The sequence below is a fragment of the Tursiops truncatus genome, chromosome 3 (genome assembly GCF_011762595.2).
Source record: "Tursiops truncatus isolate mTurTru1 chromosome 3, mTurTru1.mat.Y, whole genome shotgun sequence".
NCBI lineage: Eukaryota > Metazoa > Chordata > Mammalia > Artiodactyla > Delphinidae > Tursiops > Tursiops truncatus.
The window spans coordinates 110,972,377-110,991,196 of record NC_047036.1 but is presented as its reverse complement, the minus strand read 5'-3'; the positions used below and the strand labels follow the sequence as shown (position 1 = coordinate 110,991,196).

The 18,820-nt window shown below is 43.6% G+C and overlaps 1 long non-coding RNA gene across 1 annotated transcript; it reads right to left on the bottom strand.

Moving 5' to 3' along the window:
* Positions 1–1,464: 1,464 nt before the first annotated feature.
* Positions 1,465–18,549, bottom strand: LOC117311924 (uncharacterized). The gene is made up of 3 exons (XR_004526133.2): positions 18,435–18,549; positions 17,378–17,441; positions 1,465–1,771 (listed from the first exon to the last, which is right to left on the bottom strand). It is a non-coding gene; the product is annotated as an uncharacterized lncRNA (long non-coding RNA).
* Between the last annotated feature and the right edge of the window lie 271 nt (positions 18,550–18,820).

The window sequence follows — 18,820 nt, the reverse complement described above, 5'->3', positions numbered from 1 at the left end:
AATCCACATTCTTCTCTTTGCTCACCCTTCTCACTGATCGTCTCTCTAAGATGAGCATATAAACAGGAAGAGAAATACAGTGTGGGACTCAAGCCTGTTTCCTCAGCTCCGACATAAATAATTCAGCCCCTTCCTTATGTGTCTACACTGTGCTTGACCGCAGTGACTCCTGGATGTCCAGAACCGGGGCAAGGAAGTAACCCAGTGGGCAATTGGTAACTTGGTAACTGGGGGAGGGTGGGAGAAAGAGGAGGGCAAGGTGAAAGAAGTGCTGAGGAAAGGCCTCCGTTTGATTGGGTGTGAATTATTACCATTCAGTCAAGAGTCAACTTCTGGAAGTATCTGTTCCATATTGTGCTTGCTGGTGAAGGGGCTGCTCCTTTGTTCTTCCATCCCTCCCTTGCATACACGTGTGTACACACACACACACACACACACACACACACACACCAGTGCCTGAGCTTGCTGTTTTCTGACCTGCTTCTTCACATGTCCAGGCGTGGAGGCTTGGTCAGGGCAAGAGCCAGCAGAGCCTCCAGGGTGTGGTGGGGAAAGGTGTGGAGTTGGACCCACTGCCTGTACACAAAGATAGGCAGATGGTTGGTTTTAACACAGAATTCTCAGATGGCGCCCACGATTGCCACCCCTGGTGCACGTGCCCTGCAGAACCATCTCCTTGGGTATAAGTGGGACTGTAAGTACGATGGGTTAGCACTCCAGTGATGAGAGCTTCTCCTACTGGCTTTGAAGGACTAAGCTGCCGCATGGTGGAGGGGGTCGGGTGGCCAGGACCTGAGGGCAGCCGCGAGGGGCTGAGGGTGACCCCTAGCTGATGGCCAGCAAGAGACGGGGACCTCTCTACAAGTCCTACAAGTGCACGGAACTGGATTCCGCCAACAACCTGAATGAGCTTGGAAATGGATTCTTCCCCAGTCAAGCCTCCAGCTGACAGTGCTGTCGGCTGACATCTTGATTTCCGCTTTGTGAGGCCCTGAGCAGAGAATCCGTTTGAGCTGTGTCTGGACCGCTGACCTACAGAACTCTGGGGGTAATGAATGGGTGTTGTTCTAAGCTGCTAAGTTTGTGGAATGTGTTCCGCAGCAGTAGGACACTAATACAGTGGGGGACACCTCTGTCTGCATTTTGGGGGGTGTCTGGGCCCTTGGCAGTCAGGGCCTGCAGGGGCTGTGGTTGGGTGTGGCTTGCACCGTGGCCATGGTGGCTGGGTTTCCGGCGGCCAGTTCTAGACCCCTGGGCCTCATGGCTCACCTCCCCTATAGCCCCCAGTCACATGACGGCCCACTTTATGGCCTCGCGCAGACACATTTTATTGTCGAATTAGTAGGAATAACAGCGGCGTTTTAGTGGCTGATTGGGAGCTGTATATTAGTGATTGTATTAATAAATGCACCGTGACAGGAGACCGGTGAGAGGGAGAAAACGAGACACGGTATTTATCCCCTGTGCAAAATCTTTTTTATTATTAAAGGCGTTGGGTTAACTGAGGATAGATTTAATGCTGGTGGTAATTTTCTGGGCTCAGCAGCAGCTCAGGGTCCCCACTGCAGCCTGAGCTCTGGAACCCTCATCCAGGGCCATTGGATTCCTTGGAGAAGCTGCAGGGCTGGGGTGCTGCAGTCGTGAGCACTTTCTTGGGACTTGACCTGGGCCTGCAGTTCCCTGTGGGCAGATGCTGGGCGTGATGCGAGAGAGGGCGAGTTCCTCGTCCATTTAGAGATGAGCAAGGCAGTCAGTGCAGGTTCGGAGGCATCTGAAGAGAGAGATTGCAGGGAGAACATCAGAAATGGTGCAGGCCCACCCCTGCCTCTCGGGAGCCTCCCAGCAGGGGGCTGCACAGCTGGAGAGTCTTGTGTTTTGGGGGCAGCAGGCCGGTGCCCCTCACCCTGTGCTCTGTCCCGTCTAGTGCTAGCTGAGTCTGCTGTGTGGTCCAGCCTTGGAGAGGGGTGGGTGTGCCTGGCTGGAGGGGTCCCACTGCTAAGGGCCCCTTGGGGGCAGAGCTTGGGGCTGTGGCCGCCTTGGTGCTCTGTGCTGTGGACCATGCATTCTGGCAGGGAGACTGTACTGAAGACCCTTGCAAGCTCTTAGGCCTCTGAACATTTTAGAGGAGGGCTACAGGTTAGACTGTGAGACAGGAGAGGAAGGCATGGAATCCAGAGATGCTGGCAGACGACGGTCCCAGCCTGGCCTCCTTCCTTCCCATGGACTTGTAGGCCACCTCAAGCCTGCTTTCTTTTAGCTTCAGTCCAGCTCCCTTCACCACTTCTCTGTGGTTCTCCTCTGAAAGGTCAGCCCCTCTTCCCTATTGGTTTCTCAAGGACCCTCATCTGACCCTCTCTTTGCACCTTCTACCTCCCCCACCAGCAGATGCTGGGAAGCAGAAGATGTGTGATGGCAGGTGAGGGCCTCATGTGGCATAGGTGACAGGGAGCATGGCGTAAGAGAAAGAACTTGGGCCTTGAGACACAGCTGACCTGGGTTTATGCCCCGGCCCTGCTCTGTGCTGGCTGGGTGACATCAGTCCTGGGCGCAGTGCTTACCCACTGAGCCTTGCTGAACTCAGCTGCCAAAGATGAACACCATCTCCACGTCACAATGGGATGGTTGTAAGGACTGAAAGAGCATGAACATCTGTAAAGGCCTTTGTATACTATCTGACACATAGTACATGCTCAGTATAGAGCATGTTATTATTTCTAGAAGAACTCAGACTCTTGCATTCTCAGAGGAACCTCCTGGCTGATAGCGAGGTTAATTTGCTCACTCGTTTGTTCTTTCCACAAGTGTTTGATGCTGGGTGTTGGTGATACTGTACGACGCAAATAGATGGTCAGTGAATGTTTACTGAGTGGATGACTACAGAGATTCTAGACAAAATTCTTTCTCTTGGTGGAGTTTGCCTGGGAAGGGGTCATGTCGGTGAGTGGTTATTTTCTGGTTTTCCTCAGGCCATTTGATCTTACTTTGGTGCCGAGTGCCAAGGAGGAAGCCTAGAAAGTGTCTCCATCCCTGTGGGCCAGAGACATTGCCTCTTTCTTCTGTAGCTCGACATTTTTTTGATATGGGATCTCAGGGAGAGGTGACCTTGATTTTATCCTGCTTGGCAAAGACAGTGCAGACCTCCTTGGCCTGGGGGCAGGGGGTTGGTGGAAACTTCTGGACACAGTCAGCATTTCTTAGCCTCCTGTGGGTGCTGGGAGGTCTCCCTTCCCCCTGCCCCACAACCATGCAATTCCTCTGCCTCTGTCCAGCCCAGAACAGACACAAACCTGCCCTGCAAGTGCCCAGTTGAGAGACGAGGGAGGAGCGATCGTTTTGGGAAATCTTCATGTGCTGCCCTGGAGAGCTTGAGCTGGGTTCCTTGGGGTGGGAAGGTGGGGAGGGATTCCTTTCAGTAAGGTTGAAAGGAAATGATACGTTTTCTTACAGTGGAGTTCTTTTTGGAGTGTAGGTCCTTGCCTCCAGACTGTGCTCCCCAGTGTCAAATCCTGTGTAGAGTGCTGGCCTGGCAGGGTTATGGCTTGAATAGCCAGCCTTGGAAGTGGTCGAAAACAAATGCTGGCCCTAAAGCTGAAGAGAGCAGATTGAAATTGAGTGACAGTCGTTTGCTGAGCCTGGGGGCATGTGGAGGGTCCAGGAGCTGGCAGCCTTTGGGGCCCCTGAACCTTCACTTTCAGAGGCTGATTGTGCAGAGACCAGCAGGTGTCCTGGACCCTGTGGTGGTGTAGCTGTTCTAGGGCTGAGGACTGGAAAATCTGTGGGATTGTTTACTGCCTCCATTTTTTATTATCAGCAAAACTTTAATTACAGCTCTCGCTAAACCTACTACCTTCTGCCGGCATTTACAAGGCAATAAATTTCCCCTTCTCTCCTTACACAACCTGAACCTCCAGTAGGGCCATGCATATGCACTGGAGGATATCAATTCCCCAAAGAAATTATAACAGCATTTGTTCTCAAGTAAACACACGGAGAGGCTATTATAGCACTGAGGAAGAGTCGATTGTCTTTGCTTTATTAAACAACACAGCTCTCAATGGGAAGCATATCTAAATTATCAAGAGATTGGTAGAACAGACAGGCAACGATGCCTGGAATAAGACTTTGAGTGGGAGGACCCTAATGCAGAGATTAGAAGGAAGGCTTTGTCCCTTTCTCCTTGTTTCTCACTCCTTCATCAAGCCAAATCGCTCCCCACCCCTCACCCCTGCAGTCCTTTTGCGTTGAAGGGGCATTGATCGTGGCTCTCAGCTAGCGAGTGGAGAGCGCACTGCAAGCTGGCAGCAGTGAAGCTTGCACAAGGTCAACTGGCTAATGGCCCCATGTGTATTGGCAGACTGTAAACACAAGCCTTTTAAAAACTTCTTGTTGTGTTCCTGGCAGGTAGAAAAGGTTGATGCATTCATCAGCCTAATTTGGAAAATGGTACACAGCCCATCTTAGCTTTGGAACACCCAGAAATGCACCCCACTGAGCAAAAGAGTGATCAGCCATGACCTCGCTCCCACCAGCGAATTTGAGACAGAATATTTTATTATGAACAACTTGGTTCTACAGTCCCACAAGAGCAGAGATGGAATCAAAAGTCTGAGGATGTTCTGTGCAATGTTGATGTATTCTACACAGCGCTCATGGGGTGTTAATTGGTATCCTGTTAATAAAAGGATAACTTCCCCCAAACCTACTTAACATGATTAAATAAACTCATGAGACCTGGGGGTGAGACAAAGTTAAGCAGATTTCTTTACTGCAGGACTTTTCAGAGGCTGTATGTTAATATGCATTATGAATCTGGAAGAGGGTGAAATATGTGAAGTTCCCTGAATTTTATTTATTTATTTATATTTTTTTTGCGGTACGCGGGCCTCTCACTGTTGTGGCCTCTCCCGTTGCGGAGCACAGGCTCTGGACGCGCAGGCTCAGCGGCCATGGCTCACGGGCCCAGCCGCTCCGCTGCATGTGGGATCTTCCCAGACCGGGGCACGAACCCGTGTCACCTGCATCGGCAGGCGAACTCTCAACCACTGCGCCACCAGGGAAGCCCCCTGAATTTTTTTAAAAACAAAATTCACATCTTGTAGGACCAGAGTTTTTATAGAACAGTCTTTGAGAATAAAGCGAAAGTAGAATAGACCATGAGAAGTGGTCTGGATTTTCTTTGCTGTGCTAGGCTTGGAGAAAGCCTTAGGAGTGAGTCTGAGTGCGTAGTAGGAGAGGAGAGTCAGGATCTGATGGTCAGAGTAGACAAAACTTTTCCAAAATGGTACCTGAGCTCTTGGCCTCTGGGAAGATTTGCCCAATGTTGATGTGATAAGTGCTGCCTACCTGGAAGGTGAGTTCATCTGAGCTAAGAGAAGAGCTCCAAAACAGAGGTGTCCTTCACTCAAACATAATTATGGCAGTCTTACCTCAATTAAAGAAAACTCCAAGTTAATGGAGAAGGGAATTTCTATGCTTGGAAGTGACACTCTAGCTTATTTTAGGCTAAACTACTATCAAGAACAACTAGACAAGTTGTGGCTGATTGTATTTTCCAGATGGCTGCATCAATGTCTATTCCATACCACACGTCCATTTGTGTCATGTCATCTTATAACACATTATTGACATTCCTGCACTGAGAGGTAGGTTTTATGTTTCTTCTCCTTGAACATGGATGGGCTTTTGTAATAGTCCTGACCAACAGAATGTGGCAGAAGTGAAGTTGCTTGACTTCCGAGACTATGTCGTAAAAGCTTCTGCCTGCATCTCCTTTTCTCTCCTGGGATACATACCTTGGGAGCCCTGAGTCAACTTGTAAGAAGTTCAACTAACCTGAAGCCTCCAGGCTGTAATAGCAACATGGAGAGATTACACAGAGATAGTGGGGTGCCTGGGGAGCCCGATTCCCAGTGGTTTGAGTCTCAGACCAGGTACCAGATATGTGAGTAAAGAAACATTTGAGATGATCCCAGCCAAATCTACCATCTGACTGCAACCTTATGAGACACCCCAGGCCAGAATCACCCAGATGAACAGCTCCTATGTTCCTGACCCTAGTAGCTGTGAGAGATAATAAGTGATTAATATAGTTTGAAGCCACTAAGTTTGGGGGAAACTTGTTGTGTGGCCATAATAACTAGAACACAGACCCATAAAATTAATAAAACATGTTAAAGGCTTTGGAAAGCTATCAAAATAATAAAGGCTTGGCTCAAGGGACTAGAATTCTTGAAAGAAGGGAAACCCCAAGAGGAGAGAGCCAGATATTTGGTGCCACTTTCACCCTCAAGTTAATTATGGGCTCAAATGCAACAGCTGAGAGGCTGAGCAGAAAGTGGCTGCTAAATGGCTGGGAAGTTGAGCATAGCTCTTGGCATTTTCATGGGGCTCTGGGGGAAAACTGGGGTTTAGCTTCTGCCAAATAGAAAGAGTCCTGGTAAATACCGCAGACTTTCAGGTGCAACTCTTGACTAAGAGTAAAGTTGAACTTGAAATAGGTTAGCCCTAATAAAATCAGAATCCTGTCTTTAAATCAGCTCACCCAGTGACTAGGTTAAGGTCATGTGTCTCTACTTCATCTGCCACCAGAAATAAAAATGAATCCTCTCTTGAGCAAGGCAACATTATACGGAAACTCACATTATTCCTACAATATCTGGAATTCATTAAGAAATAGCTAGGTATACATAAGGCAAGAACTGACTGATAATCAAGGGAAAATACATAGTGTAATAGACTTAAAGGAAGTCTGGCAACTGGAATTATTAGACATGGACTTCAAACCAACCGCGATTAACATGCTCAAGAATTTGAACAGCAACATAGAGAATTTCTGTGGAGAATTGGGAACTATAAAATAATCAAGTGGAAATTTGAGATTTGAGAAATCGGTCACTGAGAAATCAATAACTGAGATTTAATAGAGGGATTTATCTGCATATTAGACACGGTGAAAGAGCAGATTGGTGAACCAGAAGAAAGATAAGTGGACAATTTCCATTTTGAAGAACTGAGGAAAAAATGATAGAAAATACAGAAAAGGGCAAAAGAGACATATGGGACATAATGAAATGGAAAACATGTATAATTGGAGCTCTAGAAAGAGTAGCAGGAGGAGTAGAAGCAATATTTGAAAAGATAATGGCCAAGAATTTCCCCCAACTGACAAAAGCTTCAAGCCACAGATTTAAGGAGCACTATGAACACAAAGTAAAATAAATTAAAAGGAATATATACCTAGGTATATCATAGTAAAACTGCTAAAAATAAAAAAGAGGAAATCTTAAAGGATTCAAAGGAGAATAGGGCACATTACCTTCTAAGAGCAACACTGAGCATGATACTGACTTTCAAGAAAAAAATGGAAACTTGAAGGCCATGGAATGACATTATTCATGGTGAAAGAAAATAACCTCTGTGTTAGTCAGCTTGGGCTGCTACTACAAAATACCATAAACTGGGTGGTTTAAACAACAAACATTTACTTCTCAGAGTTTGAGGCTGGGAAGTCCAAATAATGGTGCTGGCCGGATTCAGTTCCTTGTTAGGACTCTCTTCCTGGGTTGCAGATGGCTGTCTTCTTGCTGTGCCCTTACATAGTGGAGAGAGAGGGAACGCTGGTTTCTTTTCCTCTTCTCATAAAGACACTAATCCTGGTCCCTGCTGTGAGCCACAGCTGCCCCCTGCCTCTGCAGGATACCCTCCAATACTAGCAGTCAAAATAAAAAATTTCCACTTGGAGAGGAACCAAGATGGTGGAGTAGAAGGATGTGCTCTCATTCCCTCTTGTGAGAACACCAGAATCACAACTAGCTGCTGGACAGTTATCGACAGGAAGACACTGGAACTCACCAAAACAGATACCCCACATCCAAAGACAAAGGAGAAGCCACAGTGAGACAGTAGGAGGGGTGCAATCACAGTAAAATCAAATCCCATAAATGCTGGGTGGGTGACTCATAGTCTGGAGAACACTTATACCACAGAAGTCCACTCACTGGAGTGAAGGTTCTGAGCCCACATCAGGCTTCCCAACCTGGGGGTCCGGCAACAGGAGGAGGAATTCCTAGAGAATCAGACTTTGAAGTCTAGTGGGATTTGATTGCAGGACTTCCACAGGACTGGGGGAAACAGAGACTCCACTCTTGGAGGGCACACACAAAGTAGTGTGTGCATTGGGACCCAGGGGAAGGAGCAGTGACCCCAGGGGAGACTGAACCAGACCTACCTGCTAGTGCTGGAGGGTCTCCTGCAGAGGCAGGGGTGGCTGTGTCTCAACGTGAGGATAAGGACACTGGCAGCAAAAGTTCTAGGAAGTACTCCTTGGCGTGAGCCCTCCCAGAGTCTGTCATTAGCCCCACAAAAGAGCCCAGGTACGCTCCAGTGTTGGGTTGCCTCAGGCCAAACAACCAACAGGGAGGGAACTCAGCCCCACCCATCAGCAGTCAAGTGGATTAAAGTTTTACTGAGCTCTGCCCACCAGAGCAACAGTCAGCTCCACCCACCACCAGTCCCTCCCATCAGGAAACTTGCACAAGCCTCTTGGATAGCCTCATCCACCACAGGGCAGACAGCAGAAGCAAGAAGAACTACAATCCTGCAGCCTGTGGAACAAAAACCACATTCACAGAAACATAGAAAAGATGAAAAGGCAGAGGGCTATGTACCAGATGAAGGAAAAAGATAAACCCCCAGAAAAACAACTAAATGAAGTGGAGATAGGCAACCTTCTAGAAGAAGAATTCAGAATAATGATAGTGAAGATGATCCAGGACCTGGGAAAAAGAATGGAGGCAAAGATCGAGAAGATGCAAGAAATGTTTAACAAAGACCTAGAAGAATTAAAGAAGAAACAAACAGAGATGAATGATACAATAACTGAAATGAAAACTACACTAGAAGGAATCAATAGCAGAATAACTGAGGCAGAAGAACGGATAAGTGACCTGGAAGACAGAATGGTGGAATTCACTGCTGTGGAATTGAATGAAGACAAAAAAGAATGAAAAGAAATGAAGATGGCCTAAGAGACCTCTGGGACAACATTAAACACGACAATGTTCACATTATAGGGGTCCCAGAAGGAGAAAAGAGAGAGAAAGGACCCGAGAAAATATTTGAAGAGATTATAGTCGAAAACCTCCCTAACATGGAAAAGGAAATAGCTACCCAAGTCCAGGAAGCACAGAGAGTCCCATACAGGATAAATCCAAGGAGAAACACGCCAAGACACATAGTAATCAAATTGGCAAAAATTAAAAACAAAGAAAAGGGGCTTCCCTGGTGGCGCAGTGGTTGAGAGTCCGCCTGCTGATGCAGGGGACGCGGGTTTGTGCCCCGGTCTGGGAGGATCCCGCATGCCACGGAGTGGCTAGGCCCGTGAGCCATGGCCACTGGGCCTGCGCTTCCAGAGCCTGTGCTCCGCAGCGGGAGAGGCCGTGGTGGTGAGAGGCCCGCGTACCGCAAAAAAAAAAAAAAAAAAAGACAAAGAAAAATTATTGAAAGCAGCAAGGGAAAAATGACAACATACAAGGGAACTCCCATAAGGTTAACAGCTGATTTCTCAGCAGAAACTCTACAAGCCAGAAGGGAGTGGCATGATATACTTAAAGTGATGAAAGGGAAGAACCTACAGCCAATATTACCCTACCCGGCAAGGATCTCATTCAGATTCGATGGAGAAATCGAAAGCTTTACAGACAAGCAAAAGCTAAGAGAATTCATCACCACCACACCAGCTCTACAGCAAATGCTAAAGGGACTTCTCTAAGTGGGAAACACAAGAGAAGAAAAGGACCTACAAAAACAAACGCAAGGGCTTCCCTTGTGGCACAGTGGTTGAGAATCCGCCTGCGAGTGCAGGGGACATGGGTTTGTGCCCTGGTCTGGGAGGATCCCACATGCCACAGAGTGGCTAGGCCCGTGAGCCATGGCCACTGAGCCTGTGCGTCTGGAGCCTGTGCTCCACAACAGGAGAGGCCACAACAGTGAGAGGCCCACGAACTGCAAAAAAACCAAACCCAAAACAATTAAGAAAATTGTCATAGGAACATACATATCAATAATTACCTTAAACATGAATGGATTAAATGCTCCTACCAAAAGACACAGGCTTGCTGAATGGATACAAAAACAAGACCCATATAGATGCTGTCTACAAGAGACCCACTTCAGACCTAGAGACACATACAGACTGAAAGTGAGGGGATGGAAAAAGATATTCCATGCAAATGGAAAGCAAAAGAAAGCTGGAGTAGCAATACTCATATCAGATAAAATAGACTTTAAAATAAAGAATGTTACAAGAGACAAGGAAGGACACTACATGATGATCAAGGGATCAATCCAAGAAGAAGATAAAACAATTATAAATATATATGCACCCAACATAGGAGCACCTCAATACATAAGGCAACTGCTAACAGCTATAAAAGAGGAAGTCGACAGTAACACAATAATAGTGGGAGAATTTAACACCTCACTTACACCAATGGACAGATCATCCAAAATGAAAATAAATAAGGAAACAGAAGCTTTAAATGACACAATAGACCAGATAGATTTAATTGATATTTATAGGATATTCCATCCAGAACCAGCAGATTACACTTTCTTCTCAAGTATGCATGTAAGATTCTCTAGGATAGATCACAACTTCGGACACAAATCAAGCCTCAGTAAATTTAAGAAAATTGAAATCATATCAGTCATCTTCCTGACCACAATGTAATGAGACTAGAAATGAATCACAGGGAAAAAAACATAAAAAACACAAACACATGGAGGCTAAACAATACATTACTAAATAACCAAGAGATCACTGAAGAAATCAAAGAATAAATCAGAAAATACCTAGCGACAAATAACAATGAAAACACAATGATCCATAATGTATGGAATGCAGCAAAAGCAGTTCTAAGAGGGAAGTTTATAGCTATACAAGCCTACCTTAAGAAACAAGAAAAATCTCAAATAAACAATCTAACCTTACACCTAAAGGAACTAGAGAAAGAAGAACAAACAAAACCCAAAGTTAGCAGAAGGAAAGAAATCATAAAGATCACAGCAGAAATAAATGAAATAGAAACAAACAATAGCAAAGATCAATAAAACTAAAAGTTGGTTCTTTGAGAAGATAAACAAAATTGGTAAACCATTAGCCAGACTCATCAAGAAAAAGAGAGAGAGGACTCAAATCAATAAAATTAGAAATGAAAAAGGAGAAATTACAAAAGACACTGCAGAAATACAAAGCATCCTAAGAGACTACTACAGGCAACTCTATGCCAATAAAATGGACAACCTGGAAGAAATGGACAAATTCTTAGAAAGGTATAACCTTCCAAGACTGAACCAGGAAGAAATAGGAAATATGAACAGACCAATCACAAGTAATGAAAGGGAAACTGTGGTTAAAAATCTTCCAACAAACAAAAGTCCAGGACCAGATGGCTTCATAGGTGAATTCTATCAAACATTTAGAGAAGAGCTAACACCCATCCTTCTCAAACTCTTCCAAAACATTGCAGAGGAAGGAACACTCCCAAACTCATTCTATGAGGCCATCATCACCCTGATACCAAAACCAGACAAAGATACTACAAAAAAAGAAAGTTACAGACCAATATCACTGATGAATATAGATGCAGAAATCCTCAACAAAATACTAGCAAACAGAATCCAACAACACATTAAAAGGATCATACACCATGATCAAGTGGGATTTATCCAAGGGTTGCAAGGATTCTTCAATATATGCAAATCAATCAATGTGATACACCATATTAATGAATTGTAGAATAAAAACCATATGATCATCTCAATAGAGGCAGAAAAAGCTTTTGACAAATTCAACACCCATTTATGATAATAACTCTCCAGAAAATGGGCATAGAGGGAAACTACCTCAACATAATAAAGGCCATATATGACAAACCCACAGCAAACATCATTCTCAATGGTGAAAAAGTGAAATCATTTCCTCTAAGGTCAGGAAAAAGACAAGGATGTCCACCCTCACCACTGTTATTCAACATAGTTTTGGAAGTCCTAGCCCCGGCAATCAGAGAAGAAAAAGAAATAAAAGGAATACAGATTGGAAAAGAAGAAGTAAAACTGTCACTTTTTGCAGATGACATGAAACTATACATAGAGAATCCTAAAGATGCCACCAGAAAACTACTAGAGCTAATCAATGAATTTGGTAGAGTTACAGGATAGAAAATTAATGCACAGAAATCTCTTGCATTCCTATACAGTAATGATGAAAAATCTGAAAGAGAAATTAAGGAAACACTCCCATTTACCATTGCAACAAAAAGAATAAAATACCTAGGAATAAACCTACCTAGGGAGACAAAAGACCCATATGCAGAAAATTATAAGACACTGATGAAAGAAATTAAAGATGATACCAACAGATGGAGAGATATACGATGTTCTTGGATTGGAAGAATCAATATTGTGAAAATGACTGTACTACCAAAAGCAATCTACAGATTCAATGCAATCCCTATCAAATTACCAATGGCATTTTTTATGGAACTAGAACAAAAAATCTTAAAATTTGTATGGAGACACAAAAGACCCTGAATAGCCAAAGCAGTCTTGAGGGAAAAAAATGGAGCTGGAGGTATCAGGCTCCCTGACTTCAGGCTATACCGCAAAGCTACAGTGATCAGGGCTTCCCTGGTGTTGCAGTGGTTGAGAGCCCACCTGCCGATGCAGGGGACACAGGTTTGTGTCCCGGTCCGGGAAGATCCCACATGCCACGGAGCAGCTAGCCCTGTGAGTCATGGCCGCTGAGCCTGCGCATCCGGAGCCTGTGTTCCGCAACGGGAGAGGCCACAACAGTGAGAGGCCTGCGTACTGCAAAAAAAAAAAAAAAGTAAATAAAAGCTACAATGGTCAAGACAGTATAGTACTGGCACAAAAAGAGAAATATTGATCAATGGAACAAGATAGAAAGCCCAGAGATAAACCCACACACCTATGGTCAACTAATCTATGACAAAGGAGGCAAGGATGTACAATGGAGAAAAGACGATCAGTTCAATAAGTGGTGCTGGGAAAACTGGACGGCTACATGTAAAAGAATGAAATTAGAACACTCCCTAACACCATACTCAAAAATAAACTGAAAATGGATTAGAGACCTAAATGTAAGACCAGACACTATAAAACTCTTAGAGGAAAACATAGGAAGAACACTCTTGACATAAATCACAGCAAGGTCTTTTTTGATCCACCTCCTAGAGTAATGGAAATAAAAAGAAAAATAAACAAATGGGACCTAATGAAACTTCAAAGCTTTTGCACAGCTAAGGAAACCATTACCAAGACGAAAAGACAACCCTCAGAATGGGAGAAAATATTTGCCAATGAATCAACGGACAAAGGATTAATCTCCGAAATATATAAACAGCTCATGCAGCTCAATATTAAAGAAACAAAGAACCCAATCCAAAAGTGGGCAGAAGACCTAAATAGACATTTCTCCAAAAAAGACATACAGATGGCCAAGAAGCACATGAAAAGCTGCTCAACATCACTAATCATTAGAGAGATGCAAATCAAAACTACAATGAGCTATTACCTCACACCAGTTATAATGGGCAACATCAGAAAATCTACAAACAACAAATGCTGGCGAGCATGTGGAGAAAAGGGAACCCTCTTGCACTGTTGGTGGGAATGTAAATTGATACAGCCACTATGGAGAACAGTATGGAGGTTCCTTAAAAAACTAAAAATAGAACTACCATATGACCCAGCAATCATACTGTTGGGCATATACCCAGAGAACTCCATAATTCAAAAAGACACATGCACCCCAATGTTCTTGCAGCACTATTTACAATAGCCAGGACATGGAAATAACCTAAATGCCCATGGACAGATGAATGGATAAAGAAGTTGTGGTACATATATACAATGGAATATTACTCAGCCATAAAAAGAAACAAAATTGGGTCATTTGTTGAGACGTGGATGGATCTAGAGACTGTCATACAGAGTGAAGTAAATCAGAAGGAGAAAAACAAATATCGTATATTACCACATGTATGTGGAACCTAGAAAAATGGTACAGATGAACCGGTTTGCAGGGCAGAAGATGAGACACAGATGTAGAGAACAAACGTATGGACACTGAGAGGGGAAAGCCGCGTGGGGGTGGGGATGGTGGTGTGATGAATTGGGCGATTGGGATTGACATGTATACACTGATGTGTAGAAAATTGATAACTAATAAGAACCTGCTGTATTAAAAAATAAATAAAATAAAATTAAAAAAAGACACTAATCCTAACATGGGGTCCCATCCACATGACCTCATCTGAACCTAATTACCTCCGAAAGCCCCCACCTCCAAGTACCATCACATTGGTATATGTTTGTGTCAAAAGTGACACATCCCTCATCATCATGGAGTCCTGAGCTCCAGATATGCCCACCTGCCTCTTTTAGGCAGCCTATTCTTGCAGGCACTGGTGATATGGACCATTGAGGTGGTTATCTCATTTTGGAAGTAGGGGAGGGGAGGTTGGTCTAGGTGCCTTTTATTTAGTACTGAGAGCAAACCTACCTGAACCATCTGGATCCTTCTCAGTTCATTTCTTTATTTTTTTAAAAGTTGCTTTCCTTTCATTATTTTTGCATAAATAATTTATGTTCAGTACAGAATAATCAGAAAAAAGTGAGAAGCAAGAAGAAAAATAATCATTCATAATTCTACCCCTAGAGAATTTTTATTGCATTTCCTTCCAGTCTTTTCCCTATTTTCCAAAATGGGCTCTAACTAAATATTATTTGATGGTTTACTTTTAAAAACTTTTCAATTGTATCAAGAACACCTTTAAAAGTCCATAAATATAGGTTTATACTTTTTTAGTACCATTTATTTTTTCTAATTTGATAATAATATAAACAGTACAAAAAAGGGGAATTAAGAAAATTAACATCTCTAGAGATGACTACTTCTATTTTTGGTGAAAAATTTGCAGTCTTTTCTCCATGTGTGTATTGGGTTGACCCAAAATTTCATTTGGGTTTTAACATAACATCTTATGGAAAAACCCGAATAAACTTTTTGGCCAACCCAATATATAATTTCTACTTTTTCTCCTCTAAATCAAAATTAGGCTCATGTTATATATGGCAACATTACTTTTAATGACTGAATTGTATCCCACTGTATCCATGTGCCATCTTTTATTTATACAGTTTCTTACCTTTGGTCATTAATTTGTTTCTATTTTTTTTGCTATTGGAAACAATGCTGCATTTATTAGTTGGGTAATCTATATCTTACGGCACTTATCCAGTTTTCTCTAAAAAAATTTTTTGAAGCTTAATTGCTCAGTCAAAAAGTATGCCCATGCTTATGGTTTTCAATTCCTCTTGCCACATTGCCTTCTAGAAAAGCTGCTTCCACTTACATTCCCACCAGCACGGGGCCTCTTTTCTTCCTGCTCTTACCAATGTGGGACACAATCTTCCTTATGAATCTTTGTAATGCCAGCAGATGGAAAATGGTATCTTGATGTTTAAATTGGCATTACTTTGATCTTTAGGAGGTTGAACATGTTCTTATATGCTTATTGTTTATTTGTATTTCATTTTTTGTTAATTTCCTGGCCACACTAGATCAATTCTGTGGACTCCAAATAGGGACATGTCTGACTTCTTTGGTGAAGGCTCTTATCCAGAGTTCTAGATAGAGTTGTGTCCTAAGTCCCTTTCTATTTTGTTTGTTAGTCAGATCCCAAAGGATCTGTTTTATTTTTAATAAATTTATTTATTTATGTATGTATTTTTGGCTGCGTCGGGTCTTTGTTGCTGCATGCGGGCTTTTGCTAGTTGTGGAGACTGGGGGCTGCTCTTCGTTGTGGTGCGTGGGCTTCTCATTGCGGTGGCTTCTCTTGTTGCGGAGCACGGGCTCCTGGCATGTGGGCTTCAGTAGTTGTGGCATGCGGGCTCCGTAGTTGTGGCTCACGGGCTCTAGAGCACAGGTTCAGTAGTTGTGGCGCAAGGGTTTAGTCGCTCCACGGCATGTGGGATCTTCCTGGACCAGGGCTTGAACCTGTATCCCCTGCATTGGCAGGCGGATTCTTAACCACTGCACCACCAGGGAAGTCCCCGAAAGGGTCTGTTTTAAATTGTCTGAAATGATATCTAGTCTTGGAATATCTGAACTGAAAGAACACATAGAGGACATTTATTCCATCTCCCAGTTTTACAGATGGGAAAACTGAGACCTAGAGAGGACAAGGGGCATGCCCAATGACACACTGCATACCTCTCTGTCTCTAACTACCTGCTTCTTTCTTTCTCAGTCATGTCTTATTGAAATGTGATGTCTGGAATGGCTCATTCTGTCTGGAACCATCTGCTATTCCCTACCCATCACCTGGGCTAAAGATGGAAATATTGAATACGAGGTTGAGATCCCAAACTGTCAATCTCACTGAATGGGACAGATTAGGAGAAAGTTTAGTCTGAATGTGAATATCCTTGAAAGGAAATGACTCTAAAACTCCACTGTGATTTTAAACAGATTTAGGAGATGTTGTCAAGTTTCAGCATGTTCAGGATTTGCTTTAATGAACAGATTAAAGTCATTTATACATAATTTATGATTTTAAATGAAAATGGGCACTACAAAAGATGTTTAAAGTGTGTTTGAAAAATTATTTATTTTCTTTTTTAAAAAATCATTTCTTAATAAAACTTTTATATTGAGGTTATGTCTATTCTATTAATTCACTTAGAAAAATCCTTCATAGATTGTTTCAGACAGGATAGGCTAAGTTTGCTGCAGTAACAAGTAAGCCCCCCAAATCTCAGGGATATAAACAACAAAAGTGTATTTCTTATTCACTCTACGTGTCCAGTGGGAACTGACTGGGGGCTCTGCTCATCAGAGGCGCTCATGGACCCAGGCTGATGGAGGCCCCATGTCTAAAAGTGCTTCTGTGGTCATCTGGGCAGGGGTCGTGGGTATAACAAATCACCCACTGATTCTTTTGAGGCAGGGCTTGGCAAACTATAGCCTTTGGGCCAAATCTGACCTGTCACCTGTTTTTGTACATTCTGCAAGGTAGGAATATTTTTTTACCATATTTTCAAACAGTTAAAAAAATCAAAAGAAGAAACACATTTTGGAGACACAAAAATTATATGGACTTCAAATTTCAGTGTCTATAAAAAAAGTTTTATGAGAACACGGCCACACCCCTTTGATTACATATTATCTCTGGCTACTTGCATATTATAATGGCAGAGCTGAGTAGTTGTGACAGTGACCATGTGGCTCACAGAGCATACTATCTGGCCTTTTAGCAAAAGAGCTTGCTGACCTCTGTTTTAAAGCACCTACCTGGAACTGGTATATGGTACTCATGCCTTCATTTCACTGGTCAAAACAAGTCCATTGGCCATGGCTAAATTTAGAAGAGATGGAGAAATGTACGTAAGGAGGGGAACTGGAAATATTTGCTGAATAGCACTGATGACGACCCCATAGACAGAGGGAAGATGACCTTCTCCCTAGTATCTGGCTGAGATCTCACCAATTCTTAATGAATTGAATCCAAACTAAAGGTAATTTACTTTAAATGCCTGTCAAAACTCTGCAGTGCCTATGTTTGTGTAGACCTGGCCCTGACTCAGAATGACTTCAGTCGATCTGCGATTATTCTCATAACGTCAATTTACAAATTGATAACAACAGCTGGGGAAATTTTTCTTTTGTTTTGTGGTACGGGGGCCTCTCACTGTTGTGGCCTCTCCCGTTGCGGAGCACAGGCTCCAGACGCGCAGGCTCAGCGGCCATGGCTCACGGGCCCAGCCTCTCCGCGGCATGTGTGATCTTCCCGGACCGGGGCACGAAGCCGTGTCCCCTGCATCGGCAGGCGGCCTCTCAACCACTGCGCCACCAGGGAAGCCCAGCTAGGGAAATTTATAAGCAACCCAATGAGCAATTTTAAGGAAAAAAAATCAATTCCAGTTCTCCAGAGTACAAGGGGACATTTAATATTGTAAATTGTCTGAGCTCAGCTAGAAAGAGAAAAAGAAAAGCATTTATATTCTTATTTACAGCCTCCATTAGGGTAAGCGTTTCCCAAACAAGGCAGGAGGGGGACTAGCTAGGCCGGCACTGCTTCCTGGGAAAGTTGCAAAGCCCCTCCACCAGCTTCAGACATGTTCCCCACATTAAGTCCATAAATGCTAAGTAAACCATTAAGAAAATAAGAAATGTGAGTAATTTTCAAATTATCTCAGGGCTGCTGGATTTAGACTCCCCTCATGAAATGTAGACACATGCTTAGCTTCCCTCCCCGAGATCCTGGTCACTGACACCAGTGTGTGGACACTACAAATGAGCTTCGGGCAGTCCCTCCCCAGACCACTCTCTGCCCCGTGGACACACAGACCTGAGAGAGCAGGCTTGGGCATCCCGACCTGCTGTTCCAGAGGCCACAGAGTCCACTGAATCGGCCTCGCTTATTCTGACTCCCTGAGATGTTTCCTCCCTGCCTTCTCTTATACAAGTTACAATCCCTTTCTTTTAAAAACTCTCCTGAAAGCTCTCGTGCTTTTGCTAACCACAATTATTCGTAATGAATCATCCCCAGAGGGCACGTCTTCATGAAGTCCTGCCTGCTTCCTTATGGTTCTGGCAACTGAGTAATCAGAGGATGTAAGAGCTCTTGTTCTCTGCCATAAAATACGTTTATAGAGATATAATTAGCAATCGTATTATCTTCATTCGGACTTAGCCATATTAAATGTCCTACAAGAGTGGTTTACGAGGTGATAT